Source organism: Pipistrellus hanaki (genome assembly GCF_964339955.1).
Source record: "Pipistrellus hanaki genome assembly, chromosome: 18".
NCBI classification, from domain to species: Eukaryota; Metazoa; Chordata; class Mammalia; order Chiroptera; family Vespertilionidae; genus Pipistrellus; species Pipistrellus hanaki.
In genome coordinates this window covers 5,808,737-5,831,727 of record NC_140520.1, presented here as the reverse complement: position 1 = coordinate 5,831,727, position 22,991 = coordinate 5,808,737, and the positions used below count along the sequence as shown (strand labels likewise).

Genomic DNA, 22,991 nt, shown 5'->3' with positions numbered 1-22,991 from the left:
GGTCATCACTTCTGAAATTTCTAGAGAGAGGGGAGACCTTCAGAGCTGGACTTGCTCTGTTACCCAAGCCCCTTCTGTAGTTGTGTCTACCAGAGGCTCCATTACCGTGGCCTCCTGAGTGAATGCTCTGTTCCTAAAACAGGATTCAGCCGAGGAGATGGCCAGTGGAAAGCGAAGGTTAGAGGAACAGATCGTGGCCGCCCCAAGGACCAGAGCGCTGCAGGCTCCCGCTCACTTTTCTCTGCATCCTTTCCCTCGAGCATCGTTCCCGAGTCCACACACACTCCTGCTCTCTCTTTTAGCAAATAGTCTCCCAGGCCTCTCTCAGGGCAGCAGGCACCTTTGTCAGCAGGCACTGCGGCTCACCGCTGTGACAATAACTCAGAGTGAAAACCAACCAACCACCACAGAAAAACACCTTTTGTCCCTCAGAATAGAAGCGGGAACGGAAATACCTGGGGATGTTGCAATTCAGAGGAATATGGTGAGGAGGCTCGAGAAATTATTCCAGGTGCCTTGGCGGAAACACAGCCTCGAGTGTGGGCTTTCTCCGGGACGGAGGGCATTCTGGCATTCTCTGACAATGAATGCCTAAATAATAGAATCTTCCAGATGCCATTGTGCTTCGTCGGTCTGGTTGATTCCAGAAGACAGTGAGGAGAAAGGGGCTGAGGATCTTATTCTGTGGTCCTTCGGTGTAGAGATGCAGAACATGGAATTCAGCTGCTCCCGGGACGAGGACAGAAAGTTCTAGAAACCCATAAAAGAAAGCGTCTGGAAATTTGAACTTCCAAGTGTGACATGACAAGAATAAGTTGTTTTCATGAATGCAGAGATAAAATTAGGATATTGGGGAGGTGAGTGTGAAGCTGAGATAATGATAGGTGGCCTCATTTATTTCCCATAATCACAGATAAATGTCTACCTCATCAGGGTGATCACATGATATCACAAAGTAGGTCACGTCCTTGTTATTGTTTACAGGTTTAGATTTTGGTCTTAAATAGGTCTGAAAAAATTATTTCTTAAATTACTTCTCCAAAGTTGAAGGATACTACAAACACAGAGAAACATTTCTTCACAAATTCCACTTTGGTTTTCCCCTTATATTGTATGATCACTTTGTTGTCGTTGTTCCTCCCATAGATTGCCTCCCATAGGCAAACCCCAAGATGTACTCTTTTGGCCAAGAGGTCCTATCATGGCCCTTCCTGGCCCAAGGCTGCCTACCAGGTACCAGGGACGTGTTGTTAAAACTCTATCCAAAGCTCTTCTAGGAGGCTAGAGGACACCTCCACCCCCAAATGTCTTTCTCATACCTTCATGGAAAGGGTATCCTCTGAACCTCCCTGAAGTGGGAGAGCAGGTCTTCAATTAAAAAAAAATTCTTTTTAATATTCCAACCACTCTAACCCTTTGGATGCCTTCCTCTACAGTGTGACATTTTCACTTCTTTGATAAAGACTCAATATTGCAATCAACCTACCCCCCCCCCACAAAAAAAAAAAAAAAGTTAGGGCCATTTCTAGCTCTTCCTCTTAAAACTAGAATCTCTCCTGAGTGTGCTTATAGCAATATTCTAGGCTCGATACAAGTTTAGATTCCTTGAACCTTGATCCCACACCTGTCAGATGTGCTCCTACTTGTATCCTCCAGGTTTCTCTCAAACTCAGTTAGCATAATCTGCAATTATTCTCTTAGTGAGTATTGCACCTTATCACAGGTTTTGATTTGTACCTTAACCCTTGGGGCCCGTTGAGACTTAAGCCTGGCTTTCGGCCGGGAACAGTGACAAGAGTAGGTCCAGAGGATGACCAGCAGTGCCTTGCAAGGCAACGAGGTCAAGGGAGGTCACGACAGGTTCTTCAGGAAAAGGAAGACTGCCCTACCCAGGCAGAGGAGAGCAGGCCACTTCCCTGGGCAAAGAAGGCTCAAAAGATCTGAAGATCTTGGGTCATCAATCAGTGTCGTAACTTTAAGAGGCTTTTCAAGTTTGGGGATTCAATCTGCCTTATAGTCCAGCCACATACAAGATTAGGCTTTGGGTTTGCTTTTCAGAAATCTTGATCCCACTGTCATAGGAAATAAGAATTTTCCTCGGGGTCGTCCTACAAGCTTTCGCATCGTTTATGCAGTCCGTGAGATGGGGATTTAAAGCACTGGGGGCTCATGGCCTCAGGTTCTCCAGCACCAAGCGACCCCATTACAATCTGTATTTTTACTTTAATATCGTAAGCCTGCAAGTACTTGGTCACTCAGAACCTTGCCTTCTAAAGGCACTTGATTATAGGGATCTGAAGGTCATTGATTGAGTCACCGAGTTGCTTATGTTGTCTATGCACGTCATGGATTACCGATGTTGCCTTTATCATGGGATACAGGACCTTTCATGTCTGTAAATTTAATTATATCAAAAAAAGAGAGAGAGAAATAGATTTGTTACAGGGAACTGATCTCATTTGATTGTGGGGGCTGGTGTGCCTAAGCAATCTCTTAATTCTCCACATCTGGGGTGGATCCTTAAGTCCCACAGGCCAAATAGAGTCAGGAAGGGATGATGGGGGCAGAGTGGGGAGGAATAAGAATAAGCTGGAACCAGAAGCATCGGCTGAATTCACGAAGATGAGTTTCACCTCTGGTACTGCTGGCGTCCAACTGGCGGTGTGGGGGTCCTGCAGAAGCCAGAACCAGAATGCTTCATCGTGAGGTTTGACTCACACACTTGCCCAGGGAGTCAGAGAAGCCGGAGGAAGACCCAGGAACCTTGGGGCAGCTGCAGGCCCAGCTGCTGAATTGAGTGGTGAACTGCAGAATGGTTGCCCTTTCATTTACACCCTCCAGATCTTTCAAAAGAATATCTCTTCCCCTCATTGTGGCAGGAAACACATAGGGAAGGGAATTCTGGGAAATGTAGTTCAGCTTAACCAGTTTGACACATTATAAAGCCCTCCTTCACCCTGAGGACTGCTCCATCAGAAATTTTCTGGAAATCTTTGACAGAGGATAAGATGTAGAGGGTGTAAAGCAGAACTGAGTGACTAAGAAAAAAATAACAGCAACAAGCAAGTATCTTTAATGGAGAAAGGAAACAGTGTAAGAGGCTCCTGAGTGGTATCCCAAATGTATGCACCTTATTATACCCCTCTGGTTCCTGAGTTTCTTTATTGATATCTTACCCAAGTGCTGCTGTTTGCTTATTTCCCTTGGATTCTGGCAAAGGTTTCTTTTTCTCTTGGAAAATAGATATATGCGCAGGCGGTTTGACTCCCAAGGTAAAATATTTAGATGTTGATTTCTCTTTCACTCTTTTGAGCTATTCCCACATAACTATTCTTTTATTTGCAAAAACAATAATAGGCTCCTCTATATATCATGGAATTGATGAGTTTATGAAACATAGAATCGTTCCGTGTTATGTCAATACTTGAGAGGGGAATCAATCATTAAGTATAACTAAATAATAATTGAAAAATAAATGAACACTAATTCTGGCTAGATTATGATGCCCCTGCAGTATTATTTATGGTTTTCATTTCCATGGTAGATTAGGAAATTGAAATGTTTTTATGCTCCTCATATCTTTACTAATGACATTAGGATATAAAATTCATTTTAAAAGATTACATTTTCTATATTCCTTGCATTTTGGATGGAGAAACTAACCATGATAGATAGTGTCCCAGTCATGCACTTCCCCATTTGCACGTGGCATTTTCTTTCCCCTCACTCACCTCTACTGTTCCTCTAACTCCAACTGGAATAATAACAAGCATTTACTGGAACATGTTCATGTGGCTTATTGATTTAACCTTCTGACATATGAATGTGGGGAGCTCTACCATGTACCCATCGCCTTCATACGACACCATGTCCTCCTGGGGTACGTGGAGAGTAAGGAACAGGAGAATAAAGAGGCGGTTATCTTCCATGAAGTCAGGACATCACAGGGAGCCAGAGGAGCACATAGTAGGGATGCCCGACCAACCAAGGTGGGTCAGAAAAGCTTTCCAGAGGAAGTGAGCCTGAAGGATATTTTTGAAATTCGGAAAAGACATGGTAGAAGATAAGAGAGAAACACATATGTGCACAGCTGAAAGGTAAAAAATCAAACCTGTGTAAGAAGCTACAGATAAGATGGCTCAGAGCACAGATATGGGGACGTGGGAATGGGGAGGTAAGGGCGAAGATGGCATCTGGAAGCAGTGTGGTGATTTCCCAGGCTGCACTGCTCCTGGCTGCACTCGGAGACCAGGGCCTGTTTGAGCTGGTGAGCACCAAGGTAGGGTTGGGTAGTTACTGAAATCCAGTAGGTCGCTGGTGGCAGTCAGCACTCTGTAGCTGCCCCCTGTCAGCATCCCCTCTCCCCACAACTGAAGCTTGAATTATTGGCACATCATTCAACAGAAGCCCACGTTGGCTGGGTCTGGTTTGGGCCTGAGCCATCATGGCTATTTACCGGTAGCATTTTTATATTTTCAAGAGTATTAAGCTCATTATGAAGATGTGAAGAAAATGTATAAATATTCTCTTTATTACATCATGTATTATGTATGTTTGTATGCATCAACTCTATTTCTAAAATCATGTAGTATATTTTTGTTTGTTTGTTTTTGTATTATGACCCATTTACCATATTCACTTGAAGGGAAAGTACATCAGAATGGTATGGTGGCCACCATGTTCCAAAAAAGTGGGACACACCCTAACCGGTTTGGCTCAGTGGATAGAGCATCAGTCTGAGGACTGAAAGGTTCCAGGTTCAATTCTGGTCAAAGACATGTACCTTGGTTGCAGGCAGATCCCCAGTAGAGGGTGTGTAGGAGGCAGCAGATCGATGTTTCTCTCGCATTGATGTTTCTAACTCTCTATTCCTCTCTCTTCCTCTCTGTAAAAAAATCAATAAAATGTATTAAAAAAAAAAAAAAAAAAGTGGGACGGGGTGGACTGAAAAAAATGGATAACATGGTCCCTGGTTACAGCCTCTGTTGAGAATATCAGATACACAAGCAACGCTTAGTTATCCACCTCACCTGCATTAATTCACAACTAATAAACAATTCTGTTTTTGCCAAGCTTTACACTTTTATCTTAGAGCACCACTTTGAATCCAAGATAGTTTTAAGCCTTCAGTAAAATATATCATTAAACCCCTTCATTTGCTGACCTATTATTGAAAAATCATTATTGGCAATAAAAAACACTTTTTAATAATTCGCCCAAATCAAAAGAGACCCCTGCCAGATAGTCCCCAAAGTGTGAAACCACAAAGGCAGTAGATGAAAATGAGTCCGGGTTGCTGCCTGGAATTTCAGCTTAATTTTTTTGCAGATGCTCAAATATTAATCACTCGTGATCTGATCCTTTGAAACATGCAGAATCTGAGTAAGCCATGAGGTCAAAGGTGACTGTGCGTGCCGTGGGTGCAGGACTTCGCATGTGCTGTTTCACTCCTGGTCAGACATCAACAGAATCCTTGCACAAGCGGGTCAGGAGGATGGGTCTCTTACCACAGGATTGAACAGGCAGAAGCAAAATGTTCATCAGCTCACAGCTGGGCCTGTTGTGTTGTAAAGTTACAGGAGAATTTGCCAAGGCTGAGAAACATGCTTAACTAGGAAATGATTTTGTATATATATATGTCTCTCTCTGTGTGTGTGTGTGTGTGTGTGTGTGTGTGTGTGTGTGTGTAGAGGCCCAATGCACGAAAGTAGTGCATGAGTGGGTCCCCAGTCCTGACCAGTGATCAGGGCTTAGAATTGCCTGGCCGGGGTTGCTCAGTAGTTGAGCTTTGACCTAGGAACCTGGAGGTCACAGTTTGATTCCCAGTCAGGGCTCATGCCCAGACTGTGGGCTCAAGCCCAATGTGGGGCATGCAGGAAGCAGCTGATCATAGAGTCTCTCTTCTCTCTCTCTCTCTCTCACTCTCTCTCTCTCTCTCTCTCTCTCTCTCTCTCTCTCTCTCTCTCTCTCTCACTGCCTCTCTGAAATGAATAAAAGTACATGTAAAGCCCTAACCGGTTTGGCTCAGTGGATGGAGCGTTGGCCTGTGGACTGAAAGGTCCCAGGTTTGATTCCAGTCAAGGGCATGTACCTTGGTTGTGGGCACATCCCCAGTAGGGGGTGTGCAGGAGGCAGCTGATCGATGTTTCTCTCTCATTGATGTTTTTCTCTCTCTCTCTCCCTCTCCCTGCCTCTCTGAAATGAATAAAGCACATGTAAAAACTAAATAAAAATAAAATGCTTAGGATCACGCTCAGATTTCACTACATGTCACCTATTGTTGTGGTTGTTATGAAGAAATTCTTGGTAAATGTGAAAGAAGCATGACGAATGAGTTAGAAGGGGATCCATGGAATAAGTCATAGACCTGCGTGTCGGTCACACTTGTAACAGGATAATGTTCAAGTTCAGGTTGCAATGGTTTGATCCTGGTTCTAAAGAGAAAGGGCAAAGGGACAGCTGGGTGTCTGGAAAGGATTTTCCTCCGCGACGGCTGTGTGTGTGCAGCGGCTGGTTGCTACGGTGGTTGACAGGGGATGTCAGGGTGAGTGAAATTGGGTCTCAGCGCCCTTATCTGAACGAACAGGATGCACATGGTTCCCCTCCGGACTGGGAGCTGCCCTGGTGACCAGTCCTCCATCCTCACTCACCCCCACCCCCACTCTGGTTGATCAGCTGGGCTGAGTGGTGGTTGACCTCCTCACAGAAGCCGGGGCAGCGGAGGAAATGTGGGTGCCATCCAGTAGAAGGGAACGTGAGGGTGGCCGAGGGGGAGGACCCCACAGTGGGGACACCACCTGACCTGCAGAGTGGCTCGTTCCCCATGAATGTCAAAGGGAGGTGAGTCCCCCCCCCCCCCCCACACACACACACACACACAGCTGCTGGTAGCTCTTGGGGCAAGGCCAGTCCTATCCCTCTGGGCCAGAAGTAGGTAAACACCCTGGCACAGTCCTCAGAAATAGGGTCAGAACCGTCCTGCTGGCGTTGGTCAGTGTGCTGTGGAGGGAAGAGGTGAACCGCCTCCAGGGAGCACCTACAGAAATGAGGGCTGCTTCCAACCAGACTGGGAAATAGGCGTTCCTACCCCCACCTGCACACCTGCAGGGAAATGACCTGAGGAGAGGGGGCAGCCAGTGTCAGGGCCAGGGCTCCAGCTGCAGCTGGCTCCGGGCCCCCACGCCCTCCCAGAATGCTTCGCTCCAGCATATATCGGCTGCACCTGCTCAGAGGAGACCTCAGGTAGGAGCAGTTGGGTTAGGAATCAGATCGTTGTGGGCACCCCGCTCGGCAGGAGGGAAGGACAACACGGCAGGCCAGCAGGTCAGGGAGCCTTTGCTGAATATGTTTCATAGGAAAACATGTCAGCCTGGCCGGTGTGGCTCAGTGGTTGAGCGTTGACCTATGACCCAGGAGGTCAGGGTTTGATTCTGGGTTGGGACACATGCCTGAGTTGTGAGCTCCCCAGTGTGGGGTGTGCAGGAGGCAGCTGGTCAATGCTTCTCTCTCATTGTTGATGTTTCTACCTCTCTCTTCCTCTCCCTTCCTCTCTGAAATCAATAAAAATATTTCAAACACACACACACACACACACACACACACACACACATACACAAAATAAAAAGGCGCTGCTGGTCAGAGAGTCTAGAACAAGTTTGCTGTGAAAAGGTATAACCTTGGTTTCCCCTTCATTCTTTCCCCTGTGGCACTAAATAAGTAACTTTAAAACGGTGAGAAACTCGGGATTTTTAAAAGCCTTTGGAAAGAAAAGGAACCGATTAAATGATTCCAAGTTAGAAGATGGAAACAATAGGAACAATCTGAAAATTTTCAACAAGTGGTTATTTTTATTTTTTAATCTTTATTGTTGTATTACATAGGTCTCTCCACCTCCCCCGATCCACCCCCTCCAGCCCCGCCCCGCCCCCACCGCAGGCCTAGACCGCCCTGTGGTCTGTGTCCCTGGCTGATGCATATGTGCACACAAGGTCTTTGGCTGATTACCTCCCACCCACCTCACCGCCCCCACCTGCCCTGAGTTATTTTTCATTTATCATTTTCCTACAAGAACGGAACTGCCCTTAGGGGAGCTCGGGTCTGCAGGGCTGGTTCTGCAGGCCATGAGTCCCGCCGTTGTGCTGCTGTCCCAGAAGCCTTTGTTGAGGGGTGTTTGGGCTAAGAAGACCCCAAGGAGCCTCTCACCTCTCAGCACAGCAGTGCAGGCTCGTGGGGTGACCTGCTAGGTCAGGAGGCCGGCGCCCTTTATCTTCTGCTCCCCATCCTCCACACCTGGTGCCCGCGTCACGGTTCCAGGTGGTCATTCCAGCTCTGACCTTCACGTCTACTTTCCAGGAGGAAGGAGAAAAGGAGGGGACGTAGGAAGGCTCCTTCCCTTTAAGGTTTCCTGGGAGTTTTCAAACCTTCAAGGTGGGGCTGGGAGAGGCTCTCACAGGTCATTGCTGGGACAGAGAGGCAGGTCCCACAGAGGCCCGACCACCTGAGCTTCGGGGCAAGTGAAACTGCTCTGGCCAGGCAGACCCAGAGCAGGAGATGGCATCTCTCGTGGGCCCTTGCAAGTGAGCTGTGCCTTGGAACCTGATCCATCCAATGAGATGTAAAGATACCCCTTAAATCAGATTGTATATATATATACATATATATATATATATATATATATGTATATGACATGATGCTTTCTAAGAAGAAAACAGGTACTCGTGACAATTTTTTAATTTTGATATCATTGATAAGTACCTGCAACACTTATTTTGCATTAGTCAGTATTGAAGGTTTATATAGTGTCTTATGATACTATGTAAATGTGCCATGATAAGTGTAAATATTACATGTTTCACATGTCTTCAAACAATCCAAAGTAACAAACATCATATAATCTATTCTCTAATTGATATGCCTGATATATTTCTGTTAAAAACAAAAACAAACAAACACAAAAAACACATTATTCCCAGCAGAGACCATTTAACCTAATCCTAACAGGGACTGTATGAGCTGTGTATTATCCCATTTTATCCATTCGGAAGACTGAGGCCCAGAGAGGACGAAGTCACTTATCAAGGTCATGCAAGAGTCAGAGTCACATCCAAGCACTCTGCACCCAAGGGCTATGACGTCCCCTATCCAAAAGCCCCTAATCCAGACCTGTCTCTAATGGCCATCCTGAAAGATTGTAAGCCATCAAGAATCCTTCCATTAAGCTCGTAACCAGCGGTAGAAAATTAAAGTGAGATGAGGCTCTGAGTATGCGTCTGTTACCTCCTCCTCCTTTCCTTCTCCGGACTCATTTTAATCACTTTGGGTACCCTCCTCCCCCCACCTTCCAACATATTGTGCTGACAAATTAATTTAATCAGAAAGCTCTGGCCAGCTGTAGGATTTGTTGCAAGGATTCCCTCCCCTCCCGGTACACATCAATCAATGGCAAAAGAATCTGAGTTCAAGTCCTGAACTGCACTGATATCTGGGAAAGAATATATTGAATTTAGCCTAGCTGACGTGTTTCTGTGGTTGAGAATGGATCTATGAACCAGGAGGTCAAGTTTCAATTCCTGGTCAGGGCACATGCCCGGGTTGCGGGCTTGATCGCAGCTGATCAGTGGTTCTCTCTCATCATTGATATTTCTGCCTCTCCCTTCCTCTCTCTGACATCAAGAAAACTATTTAAAAAAAAATGTATTGAATTTAGAACTCTATCCATGGGTGTTCCATTGAATGTGATTACGCTTTCCCTTTCAATTCCAGATCAGGGAGGCCCTTGGATGTTTCTGCCATTCAATCATGTATTTTTGGACGGCGGACGAGAGAGTGAGAAAATATTTCATTTAGGTGTTCTCAGAACAGCTGCAGAGAAAAAAAAAACAAACTTTGATGTCTGCTTCTCTCAAAGTTCCATGAGGATCTGATTATTTGGACATGACACACGGTCATGTTAATTATAAATTCTGGGGTTGTGTTGATATTCTGTTATTTAAAGGTAGCCAGTGGGAACTATGAGCAAAATCTCATTCATTTGCAGCCAATACCTTTGCATCTAACAAAGCCAATCATGTTTAGTCACAACCCAAAATAACCATCAGGCGTTATTGGTCAGTGTTGCCCAGCTGTGGGCTGTGGCTGCCCTGGACTGGTTTGCAATAACACCACATGTCATGGTCCTGGTGAGCTGTCAGAGGCCGAAGCGCTCCACGCCTACATTGTTCCGCATCACACGCACCGGTGACTGTGGGCCAGAGGGCCATCTGGGTAACACTCCTTCCGGGGGGCGCCCAGAGCTGTGTCCTATGCATTATGAGTGTGTGTACCCCACTTGAAATCAGGGCCATGAGAGTGTCCCAGCTGTTCTTTCACTATCGCATTAGGAATTCCAGGTGGTCCTCAGAGTCCTTCTGCACACAAGGCTCATTTCAGTCAGGGAGTAGAGATTTTCACAGAAATCTAACACAAGCCATAATGAAGAGATGAGCCCGAGCCCGTTTGGCTGCATGGATAGAGCATTTGGCCTGCTCCCTGAAAGGTCCCCAGGTTCGATTCCAGTCAAGGGCATGTGCCCAGATAGTGGGCTCGATCCCCAGTAGGGGGTGTGCAGGAGGCAGCCGGTCAATGGTTCTCTCTCATCATTGATGTCTCTCTCTCTCTCTCTCCCTTCCTCTCTGAAATCAATAAGAAATTTTTTTTAAAAAAAAAGATAATCAGGCAAACACAAATCATGATAACTGTGTGATGGGCTTCCCATCAAATGCATACTCTTGTGTCACTGAAAACTTTTTTTCTTTTCTTTTTCTTTTCTTTTTTTTTTTTTTTTTTTGCTATCCCAAAACAACTGTGAAGAGCACTGTCAGTGGGTGGGAGGGTCTTCCATTGTGATTTTTATCATCGGGCTGCCCTGAAGAGTGCCACAGCTACTACCCTGTTTCCCCGAAAATAAGACAGTGTCTTATATTAATTTTTTCTCCCAAAGTTGCGCTAGGTCTTATTTTGAGGGGATGTCTTATCTTTCCATGTGCTAGGTCTTATTTTCGGAGGATGTCTTATTTTCGGGGAAACACGGTAGTATTGTTTCTGATTACCGGAAGTGTTCAGGTGTTGCTCCTCTCAGGCCTATCCAAGGAGGGAACTTAATATTTCACACAAACCCCACGTTTAACAGGTTTGGGAAAACGGGACTAGGGGACAGGGAAGCCTCCCAGGGTGACCTTGGCGGCGATGTCCCGGCTCCGAGGCCCCCCAGCGCTCAGGCTCAGAGGCTTCCCAGCACCAGGCAGAATGTTCTAGTCTCTTCTTCTCTTTGTTGTTGCTGTTAATCCTCACAGGAGGGTATTTATTTTTCCCATTGATTTCCAGAGAGTGGAAGGGGTGGGTGAAGGGAGAGGGAGCGAAACATCGATATAAGAGAGACACATCGATTGGTTGCCTCCCGCATGTGCCACACCAGGGCCAGGGATCAAACCTACAACTTAGGCCCAGCCAGCGTGGCTCAGGGAGTGGTCATTCACCTATGAACTAGGAGGCGAGGGCTCGATTCCCAGTCAGGGGACAAGCCCCAGTTGCAGGCCAGGTCCCTAGTGGGGGGTGTGCAGGATGCAGCCAATCAATGATTCTCTCTCATCATTGATATTTCTATCTCTCTCCCTCTCCCTTTCTCTCTGAAATCAATAAAAAATATGCTTGAAAAAAAAATAAACAACAACAAAACTTGCAACCCAGGTAAGAGCCTTTGACTAGGAATCAAGCCGACAACCATTGGGTACACAAGCTGGTACTCTAACCCCTGAGCAACACTGGCCAGGGCCAGTCTCTTATTCTTTAGAATTTTTACAATATTGTATGACAGAACTAGGACCATCTTCCAAGATTCTTTGGCTTCGATTTCATATTTGACTCTGGAACAAGGGACAGAGATGTAATTTTTAGAGTTTGTAAACATGCTCTTATGTGACATCCGAAGTGAGAAAATGAGATTCTTCTTTCTTAAAACAAATATTATTTCATGTGCATCCACGCCTCTCCCAGAGGTGCTCAAGATAATCAGTTGAAGTCTCCAATTCAACTGCCTTTCCTCAGAAACATTTCCCCCCCCCTGTTTATTCATATCTTCGGCAAGAAGGCTGTAAAAAAAAAAAAGTTATTTCATCACCTCAAATTCTTTTGTGAGGACTCCCAGGGAAAATGCGTGGCTGGTCTTATTATAAAGAGCAGCTATATGTTTTCTCTGTACCTGGCATATACAGAATCTCAGAGCTACTGTAATTAAATGATGAGATTTGTTCTTTTTTATTGTCCGTTGGGCCGCTTAGGGGGGAAACTGGTGCATGGCAGTTATGAAAAGTGTTTTCATCTTTATTTCTTGTTGCCCTTTGTTTCTGATGCTTTTTTTTTTGGGGGGGGGGGGGAGGAGAAATCATATTTATGTTCTCTTTTTTAAATTAAATGTATTGGGGTGCCATTGATTCATATTATGGTCTCTTGTAAGTGCCCTGAAATCTTTTCTGAAATATGGGGGTAGCACAAATTTTAAAAAACGGGCAGAGGCATTTTAAGCACACTCGCCAGCCAAGTATAGACATGGAATCTGCATGCAAAAGCCTATGCTGTCAGCACAATGATAATTCCAGCTGACATCACATCCCAAGGCCAGCTCGCTTTCCGGAGGAGGGAGCTAAGGCCCAGAGAAGCACAATGGCCCACTCAGTTCCCACAGCAAGGGGGTGTCTTCGCTAGGAGCCCAGGGCTGTTGAGACGCTACTACCTCCCTGGATTTCCTAAAGAACATCCTTCGAGGGACCCGCACATTTCACGGTCCCAGGTCTTTTCCCTGCTGAAGTCTGGGCTCCTGCCTCTCCACCCTGGCCTGAGCGGGGAGCATGCAGCTCCCTGGCCTCTCCATTACTTTTTTTTTTTTTTAAATATATTTTATTGATTTTTTACAGAGAGGAAGGGAAAGGGATAGAGAGCTAGAAACATCGATGAGAGAGAAGCATTGACCAGCTGCCTCTTGCACAACCCCTTCTGTGGATGTGCCCGCAACTAATGTACATGCCCTTGACCAGAATCGAACCTGGGACCTTTCAGTCCGCAGACCAATGCTCTATCCACTGAGCCAAACCGGTTTCGGCTCCATTACTTCTTAATAGGAGGACAGTTGCAACATCCTGGTGACAAACTCAGCCTCCAGCCTCGTGGGGGCAGATAGAGTTTCCGGGAAGTGGCTGAGGAGAGGCAGTTGCCTACGTCTCACTTCACACAGATACCAAGAAGACGTTAATAATGTCAGAACAGCAGACTTCTGCCTGAACCCCGAAGCAGGAAGCCCAGAAGAGCAGAGAGAAACACCTGGGCAGAGGACACATTGCACCGATGGCACGGTGGTGGTCGCAGATCGTCCTTCTCTGTCTGCTCCAGTTCTCTTATTGGGGTATCTTTCATCACAGATGTTGTCATTGAGGTGGTCTGCCAGGTCTCAGCTCTGCATCGCTGCATTCTGCCCACATGTATCCCACATACGAGGACCCGTTGCAGAGGCTGACCTCCACTGTCGTTTGGACCAATGGCCGATGGAGATCTTTGCAGATCTTTTCACCTCATCTTGGATACAAAAAGGGGCCTCCAGCTTGACCATGGTGACTGCATTTGCCGTAATCAATCTCTAGTACAACATGGAAAAGGCACAGGGCAGTCACTTCGGCCCTCTTCTCCCAGCCTGCTTGTGCTCATTCTGACTAGAGTGTTTGCATTGCCTCCAGCATCTCGGACAGATCCCGGCAGATAGCGGGGGGGCGGGGGGGGGGGGGCATAATTACTTGAGTTGAAGAACCATTGGGATGGAATTGATGGAAAGATTTAAAAATCAGGCAAGGGGTATATTACTCAATCTCCATCCATATTTTCCCCTTGTCAGTCTGAAAAGGCTGCTGATTTTGTTGCTGGAGAGGAGCTGAAAATATGAAAATGACACTTGAGGAGATCTCCCCGGCCGCTGCTTTGTGAAGGCTGAACTTTTCAGCCGCATACCAGTGCAATTGTAGGTCTTTTATTTTCCCAAGGAGGACATTAATTATCTTAGACAAACTAAGCACAACAAAATATAAGTTTGTAGAAGATTACTGACCAGATTTTGTGGTGTTGAGTCTAAAACACTAAGATCGGTTAAAAAGTAAAAGCCCAGGGGTTGTCATTATTGTGATAAGTTTCACTGGTTGGATAAAGATATCTAAAAATAAAATAAAAGCATCACATATTCTGGAAGCATAAACATTAAAAAGCGATTTCTTCTGGATGAGGCAGGATAAACAAAAAACAAAAACAAAAACAAAACACAAAAAAAACAAAAAAAACTACCCTCTCGAAAACACTTCTAGGTTGTATAATAAATTTGGAATAGTAGAGAGACATGAACTATTTGACTAAACAAGGTTATCTTTGAGGTTAGCATGTGTTCTCCTAAAATAAAACACAAACCCACATTTCTGTTATTAAAATATATTATTTCAACCAAGCAGTCAATTTTTTTTATTTTCAGACAATTTTACACATTGCATATATGGGTGCTAATAGTCATATTGCCTTCATCAGTCACTCACTATCAGTGGCTTAGACCATCTTCTGTCCTTCATGTTCTAGAATCAGTAACAGTCAACGTGTGGGTGTTCTTCTATTCAACAACGTGTCCTTTGATCTGCTATTAGAACTACATGAGGCCGTGGATATACCTCACCTGGGCATGCTTGATACTTGCATAAATTTAAAATGTCAAGGTAAGAGGACTGGGTAATCTAGGGATGGAGCCCAGACCAGAGACTTAGGGCTTGTTAAGAGGTTTAAGTGTCAAAATACTTAAGCATTAAAAAAATCCTGTTAGGGACGGACTTCAAAAAACCCGTCAGAACTATGCCACTGGTGGCGCTGTGATAAAACATGTTCCCGAGCACAGACTGGAGGCAAGAACAAGCTAAGAGTTTAACAACCGCCTGCAAGGACATTTCTACTGGGTACCAGCAGCAGCTAGAAGAAGCATCTATCACATTGTATGTAATTGGCCCAACGAGAACTTGTCCCTGACTTGGCTGTTTTCAGAATCTGAGTCTTCGTTTAACATAGCGGGAGTTGGTTCCTGTGACCAAGGACGCCATACCCGGATCCTGGGATTGGAGAAGAATTACTCACACCTGCAATGAACATTGATCTTCCGCCTACTTTACATCCAGTCCCTTACAGCCTTTACAAGAAGGCCCGTATCTTTTTGGACCAGGTAGATTGCAAATACGCCACCCCTACCCGTTTGGCAGATTGACGTTACATGTACTTCCGGAGCCCTGCCAAATATCTACAAAGAAGGTTTTTAAGCAGCTGATACCTCAGAAAAAGGAACAACAGTTAGAGACCCAACAGGATTACACATAAATGAGCATCTGAGTTGAAGAGGAACGGGGAAGGCATGGGAACCAGCCAGAGCTCTGCAGCCAAAGGTCAAGCAGTCCTCCTCTGGAAGGATGGGGGGGGGGGGGGGGGGGCGAGTAGAGTGGGAAGGTTAAATACAGACAGACACATCGTTCTTTCCAAGGGAAGTCTCATAGGTAGAGATGGACAAAGCTAAGGATGATGGGGAAAGCAAGTTTGTCCTACATGGTTTTCTTTGATGCCCAGAAAATATCCACAGTCAATTCCCGATGGGTGTGGATGAGAGAAACAAATGTGCAAAAGTCAACTGCAGAAAGCCTGGTTAGTATGTGAGTGTGAGTCCACAGGGCCTCCGGTTTAAGGGAGACTGTTGGCTCCGCCCAAAGTCCTTCCCAGCATCCTCCCTGGGGGAAGGGGAGGGCTCTGCTCAGAGGGGAAGGGGGGGGGGGGGGCTCATTTTGAGAATCTTCTTCTGGGAAGTCTCATCTCCTGCCCAAGCTGAGATCTACGCGTTTGGTTGGTGATTTGTTGAGTCTGTGAAAATAGCAGAGCAGATGTGATAAATGACCCAACTGGAGAGGGACCTCATTCACGGGTCAGGAATGCCCATGGCAAAGGATGCCTTCTAGTTTCAGCCCTGCAAGCCACTGTGTGCTGTGGGTCCTTAAGCACAGAGTTGTGTGTGTGTGTGGGGGGGGGGGGGGGAGGGGGGGAGGCGGGGGGGGAGAAGAGTAGGGGGAAAAGCAGGGGAATTCCAGCTTTCTGCCCTGGAAGGGGGGGGGTGGCAGTCAAGGGAGGGAGGACTCACTGGGCCTCTCAGATGTTGTTAGGCCCACGTGCCCGGAATCTCTGCCTCCTCCCTGGCTGCTGGGGTGGGAGGGGGGAGGGAAGGGGCTGGCTATAGACTCAGACCTTCTCCCCCAGGCACCTCTGTTATTATCTTCCCCCCTCCCCCCAGTCACCCAGTCACCAGCAAAAAACGCTGCCTCTGCTGTAGCTGGGTTCCTTCCCGTGGGCCCCAAATGAGTGCCCAGGTGCTCACACCTGGTTGCCCATGGCTGACCCTCTGTTGGCCTTGGGCGCCCCCACTGGGTCCTGCACAGGGAGCTGCCCCGGGTCTGAGCACCACTATCACCAGAACTGCTTCCTCCACAGAGTATCCCCCATTTCATCAGGCCCCGCCCACAGAGACCCAGGGCTCCTCCAACCCCACACAGCAGGCCTCCGGGGGCGTCCTCCCTCTCACCTGCCCCATTGCCCTTCCTGCTCACTGTCCCTGCAGGAGAAATAGTATAAACGCAGGTGTCTTTGAGATGCATATGGAGGTCTGAGAGCCCCGAATTCCCCTAGGGAGGCAATGGTCATTTCTCATGGAAGTCTTTCCCTCTCTGAGCCTTGATGTTGTTGTTGCTGGTGTTACTGGTTAGCTAGGAGTGATCCCAGGTAGATCGGAGCCCCCAGCCCCTTCCCAAGCTGATATAAATCAAGTTTTGGGGGACATTTGCCCCGCGTCTTGGGAAAGGCAAGGAGGCCCCAAAAGACACCCCTCTTTCTTCAGCTACAGCTTTCCCCAAGGAGCACGGCTGTCCAAGTGAGGAGGTTCCAGGGGCGCGCTGTAGGGCCCAGGAAGTGTTGGTTGAAACACAGTTGCCTGCCCTGCTAGGGGCTGGGGGTGCGCTCTGGCCAAGCTTCGAGGGGAAACTGGGGGTGAGGAGTGGGATGGGCGAGGGCGGGAGTGACAGGCACAGGAGAAGAGCCAGGAAACCGCGCTCTAGCAGACCATCTCTGGACGGGGCAGGGGGCCAGGGGGTCCCCAGCCTCCGCAGCCTGAGGTTCGGAGTGGCGCCCCGGTGGCCACTGTAGCTGCCACCGCAGCGAGGAGCGCGGGAGTTAGGACCGCTCGGAGCGCGCGTCCGGGAGCCTGAGCTTTGCCATCCCTCCGCTCGCTGCTGGTGGCAGACGGAGAGCCGCTTCGAAGTGAAGCGTGCACACGGCCACCCCTCCGAGGGCTGCGGCTCCCGGGCTCCGGGCTCGGGCTCGCGGCTGCCTCCCCGGCGCCCCTCCCGCCCCCCACCCCGCGCGCTCCCGCGCTCGCACGCCCGCCCCGAAGTTTGCCCGGAGCCGCTGCCGCGGGGAGCGGGTCCGGCGGGCGGGCGGGCAGGGCGGGGAGCCGGGCACCGCCATCCCATCCAGCAGCGCCGGGCCGGGCCATGCCTGTCTCCGCACACGGACTCGGACCCGGGGAGCGCGGCGCCCCGCAGCCATCGCCGCCGGGATGCGCGCTGACAGCTCTGACTTGAGCGGAGGAATGCGCGCAGCGAGGCCGGGCGGCTCCGGCTCCGGCACCGGAGGATCTGGGCGCCAAGGCTCCTAACGGTCCCGGCGGCGTCGGTCCCTTCGGACCAAGAAGCTCCGCTCCTCCTCGTCCTCCTTTGGAAATAAAAAGGAGATTAAAGGAAAGCTGCGCCGAGCGGGGTACCACCGCCCGGCTGCTGGTGCTGAGCCCGGGGGACCAGGACATCGACCCGCAGCTTAACATTTTTTAAAGGATAGGGGGAAATATATATAAATTGGGACAAAAAAAAATCCCTCCGTAAAAGTTTAAGGCGAGAGGTGGCAGCGGCAGCGGCGCGAGGCGGCGGGCGGGACGGCGGGGACTTCCCGGAGCCGCGAGCCCGTCATTCGCGTCGCTCCTCGCCCGGTTTTGGAAGGAGCGGCACCTGCCCGTCCGCGCCGCCTCCATCCTCCCTCCTCCTGTCCACCTGCCCCAGTCACCGGGCGTTTGCATTTGGGAAGAGGACGTCTGCGGGAAGGAAGGAACCCCCCTCCGGGCGAGAGGGCTCCGAGGGAGCGACGCGGGAGGCCCCCAGGGCCGGAGGGCAGGTAACGGCGGCGGGCGGGCGGGCGGGCGGGCGCGGGGCGCTCCAGGTCCCCTCCCGCGGCTGCGGGCTGGGCGGGCGCGATGGGGACCGCGGGGCTGCGGTGGGGGCTGCGGAGGTGCCGCCGGGTCCACACCCCGTTGTCCCTCCCGCTGCGCCCCGATCCCCCCGGAGGCTCGGCGGGAACCTCCGCCGCCGCCGCCGCCGCCCTGTGAGCGCCCCCGGGGCTCCGCCGCTGCAGCCGCCGCAGGGGGTGCGCCCGGCTGGGCTGGGCGGCCACCCGGCGCCGGGCGCGCGGCTCCCGCGGGCGCAGGGGTCCCCGGGCCACATGGTGAGTGCCACCCGCCGCGTGCCCCTCCTGCAGCCCCTCTGCCCCCCGCGATGCTCCCCCAGTGCCAGGTGCCGGCGGGAGGCGAGGCCCCGCGGTGGGCGAGGAAGTTTGCGGAGCGCGGGGAGGAGGCGGCAGGAGCCCCCGTGCGCCCACACCCCCGCGCACTCCCACCCCGGCTCGGGCTCGGGCTCCGGGCTGCGCCCCAGCAGCTGGTGCCTGGCGCGTTGTGTGCGGAGCGGGGTGCTGGGAGCGGGATGCTGGGCTGTGTGGACGGACAGACAGAAGGAAGGGCGCAGGGCGCGCTCTCCCTCCGCACACCTGAGCACACCCCATGCCCTGAAGGGTCCCCTTTTTCCTCTCACCAATTGTCTTTGCTTTGGGGGGTGGGGAGCGCTTGCCCTCTTATGGACCCTTTGCAGCCCGGATCCCACTGATTGCATTTGAAGTTCCTGCATGTAATCCCTTTTATTGGTGCGGGAGGAAAGCCTGGCTACCCCAGGTTGGGGTGGGGGGTTGGGGAGTAAGAGGGAAAATGCAGAGGGGAGCACTGGATGTGGGGATGCAGTTAGGCATGGGTTTCTCGGGTTCTTTGCTGGCATTGCGTTATCGGTGGATGGATCCGGCTAGGGACAATGAGTCGCTCTCTCTGGTATGGATCTGTGGATATCTATATATAATACAAATAATACTGGCTGTTATTGGGCCCAAAATAACCAATTAAGTGATGCAGACGCGGGCAAACTTGGATAAAAAAAGAAACTGCGCCCTCTGCTGTTTATCTTACTGGCCTCACCTGGGGACTTTTTTTTTCTTTTCTTCTTTTTCTTTTTCCAGAAATCCACTTAGGAGGCTGTCATTTTACAGGGCAAGGGAGAGAAACCCCCAGCGGGGGATTCTAAAGCAGCTTTATCTGGAAAGGCCAGAGGGTGCGTTCCCAATCCTATCGATTTCCAGAGAGTAAAGGCTTTTGTCCCCCGTCCCCTTCCCCATCCTCCTCCCGGCCCAGGCACAGGTAAATGTCAGATCTTCAGAATGGAAAATTCTGAGTGGGATTCAGCATTTCACTCAACATATGGTGGATCTGGCAGTAGCTCTGCTCTAGAAATAAGGCCCTCGTTTATGACTGAAAAGAGTTTTCTTATCTTTCAGAAATAGGAATGGGGGGGGAGGGGGATAATCACACCAGAAAGGCCCGACAACCAAAACCTTGGATTCAAATATATTTAACAGTGAGGCTTGTTAGAGAAAGTTTCCTGGACATTGGCTTTATCGGAGGAGGGGCAAGGCTCGGGGGATCTGCCCAGCCCTTGCAAAGCATGTCTAACCCCCGGGAATGAGCAAGTCCTGGCTTCCGCAAGTTTTGGAACGGTGCCACTCTGAATGCCTACGGGTACCCCTACCCCCTTCTCTTTGGCAAAAACAAAGAACAGAAAGAGCTGCTCTATAACTGGCCGAGGTTTGGGGGGAGGTCAGCACTTTCAGGGTTGTGTCAGGATAAAATGTGACTCTTTGCATGTGGATCTCAGCACAAAGAACGGAATCCATTCAGCGTCTCATGTCACGCTTGTCCCAGCTCCCGTGCATGAGAGGGGCACGTTCCCAGTCCTTTTCGGGGTGCCACGAAGTTCAAGACCAACAGAAGGACATCCGGGATTCCATATGTCTGACTATTAACTGGGTGACACTTCCTAGGGTGGAAATTAGAATTCTGTAAGAAAAGAGGTTCCTGCCACAGAAAGCTGTTTTCCTGTGGAGATGTTCGTTTTGGGCATGTGCGTGAAAGCGACGCGGGTTACCTTTATTTTTTTATTTTTTTATTTTTTTATTTTTTAAAGAAGAGGCAAATCATGTTATTTTGCAGTGTCCTGGAGCAAATACCTGTCTCTGCTTCCCTTTTGTGCAGGGGGCATCACCAAGTAACAGGCTTCAAAAAGGAAGCTGTTGCCCATGTAGTTGATATGTTTGCTGCCTCAGTGCTGTAAGACTTTGGGAGAGAGTTTTAGTTGCAAAAGCCCCAGGTTGCTCCGGAAGAAATCAAATTGCATTCGACTCAACAAGTCAATTGCACGTTCACACAAAAATGAGTGAGTGTGTGTGTGTGTGTGTGTGTGTGAACTGTATTATACTGTATTGTATTGTATTGTATTGTATTGTATTGTATTGTATTGCAGTTCCGTAAGGGATTTAGCATCCTCTAAAAATAACTGAATCTTCAGAACCCAGAGTTTTGTTTGCAAACTTCAGGTGGCTGTAGATCTCCTCCCCTGTGCTCTTGAAGGCTCAGCTCTCTGGACCTCCCTGCTGGAGGAGGCGAGACTTGCTGCCCTGTGATAGTGAAGCCATGGGTTCCTTTAGACTCTGCTGCTTCTGAAATGATCCTGTGAATTATCCCGCCCTCCCGCATCCTGCCAAGTAGATGCTGACTAATTTCCCTGAGCAGCCTTCCCCCGGGGCAGGCAGAGCTCCTTCCCACACAAAGGTGTGTGTTTGCTTTTGTTGAGAATCTCCTGATAGGCAGTTGCCCCTAACAGCCAATCAAGTCCGAGTAGGAAAAAAATGCCAATCGAGTTGCAGAACATGCTAAACCCCTTCTATGTTGAGAGACAGTTAACAAAAGGAGAGAAGCAAGCGTTCCCGGGGAAGAGGATGAGAAAAAGCTCACCTTGCAACCGCTAACTGAACGCCAGGAACATTCCGCCTGCTTCCCCGCCTGCTCCGGTCAAGCTCATCAGGGCAGTGTCGGAGGCTGCTAATTTTGACAGGTGGTAGAATTTGTACGAGGTGTTACTTATATGCCTCAGTCAATGGACTATGACGATCGTCTTTTGTTCCTTCCCATTCAAACACAAGTGTATTTATAAAAACCCTTCACGTCTATGAGGAATGAGTCAATCGCTGTCTATTTCAGGTGCCCCAAGTGTTTACGGCATAAATAGCCTACTACCAACACCCCCACCTCTGGGGAGATTACAGGACAGAAAGCCCGCTAGAATCTGGGGATTCACTCTCGGTGTTTTCCTCTCCGCTGATGAAACTGGCGATGGGTCTGGACTGTCACTGCCTATTCTTTTGGTCATGGTTACCTGCATGTCGTCTTTGGGGAAGGCTTCTTTTCTGCTGCAGGAGAGGGCCCAGGGAACTACCCCGGGCAGAGCTGATCCGAGGAGGAGGGAGATCAGCTACAGAATCTCAGAGAAAGATCACATTCCATGTGTGCGAGGCCATCTAATAGCCGGTGTTAGTCCAGATCAATAGCACCCATCTACATGAGGGCTTGACACCGTTTTACATTTTTCTGTGGGCGCTGCAGATGTATGCACCAGCCAGAGGTCCAGGGAGAGCTCCCGGCATGTGAACGGGTATTTTTAGCCAAGAGGACATCTCAGTGCCCAGGGAGAGAGATGCTGGCATTGTTGGATTCGTGGTGAGTTCCCCAGGTTTGCAAAGTCAAGAGCTAGACTTTGCAAACCTGCTGTGAGTGAGGGACATGTTCAAAGCCCACAACCCTTAGCAAGTAGCTCTGCCCTGGACCAGCAGGGGTTCATTTTGATTATTAAATCCCCACATGCGTCGTTGACTGCCTCTCTCCTAATCGGGTTGCCTAGCTATTTGCCGCCACAACTCGGCTTTTAAGAAGCTATTGGTGATTCTCACCTGCTGGCAAGCATCGCCAGATGGGGACCGGTGCCGTCATGCAATAAGAGACGTTAAAAACAATATTTTCACTTGGTCTTATTTTCTTTGAAAACTCTACAACTCGTTCAAAAGTCCTAATGTGGACAGGTTTCTGTGTACCATGAGAGCTCATAGCTTTGATTTCCTATTAGCCCTTTTTTTTAAAAAATCGTATTTTATTTATTTATTTTTATTATTTTTTTATTGATGATGGTATCGCATAATTGTCCTCATCCCTCCATTCCCACCCCTAACCCCTCCCCACGTATGCCCCACCGAGAGAATGTTGCACCTGTGTGCGTTGCACCAACAGCTAAGGGAACTCTAATAAGAAGGATACGTGCTGGGGGAGGCATGTTCGCATCTAGAAAATGAGGACAGAAGCAAGGAATCCCGTGGAAGAAGGGCTCCGCACCTCTCCCCTCCTGACCTGTACCCCGGCGTGGCCCGTGCCCTCCCCCCGTGTCAACGGGAACTCATTAAATGTAAATCCCGCAGCCCGCCCGGGCCACGCCATCTTAGTGCTTGCCAGAGCCTGACATCTTTAATACATTAATAGTACGTCTGTAGCGGAATGGAAAACTATTAATCACAACTGGTTATGTGCCAGAAATGGGAGCTATAATTGGCTGCCTCTTGTCAGGGACGTCTGTCGCCCAGGCCTGCAAGGGCCCCGTATTCAAATATCTTGC

General features: G+C 49.2%; 2 protein-coding genes across 5 annotated transcripts in view; both read left to right on the top strand.

The window, feature by feature from the left end:
- The window catches only part of PRMT6 (protein arginine methyltransferase 6), a 237,382-nt gene that overhangs the window by 29,047 nt on the left and 185,344 nt on the right, over positions 1 to 22,991 (top strand). The gene's annotated exons all lie outside the window — the stretch shown is intronic.
- The window catches only part of NTNG1 (netrin G1), a 195,301-nt gene continuing 189,696 nt past the window's right edge, over positions 17,387 to 22,991 (top strand). For 3 of the 4 annotated variants that reach the window (XM_084866076.1, XM_084866075.1, XM_084866077.1), the window contains exon 1: positions 17,387 to 18,297. The gene's annotated coding sequence lies outside the window, so the exon portion shown is untranslated. Of the gene's footprint in view, positions 18,298 to 18,471; positions 18,625 to 22,991 lie in introns of those variants that run through there. The other variant, XM_084866074.1, reaches the window with a different exon arrangement.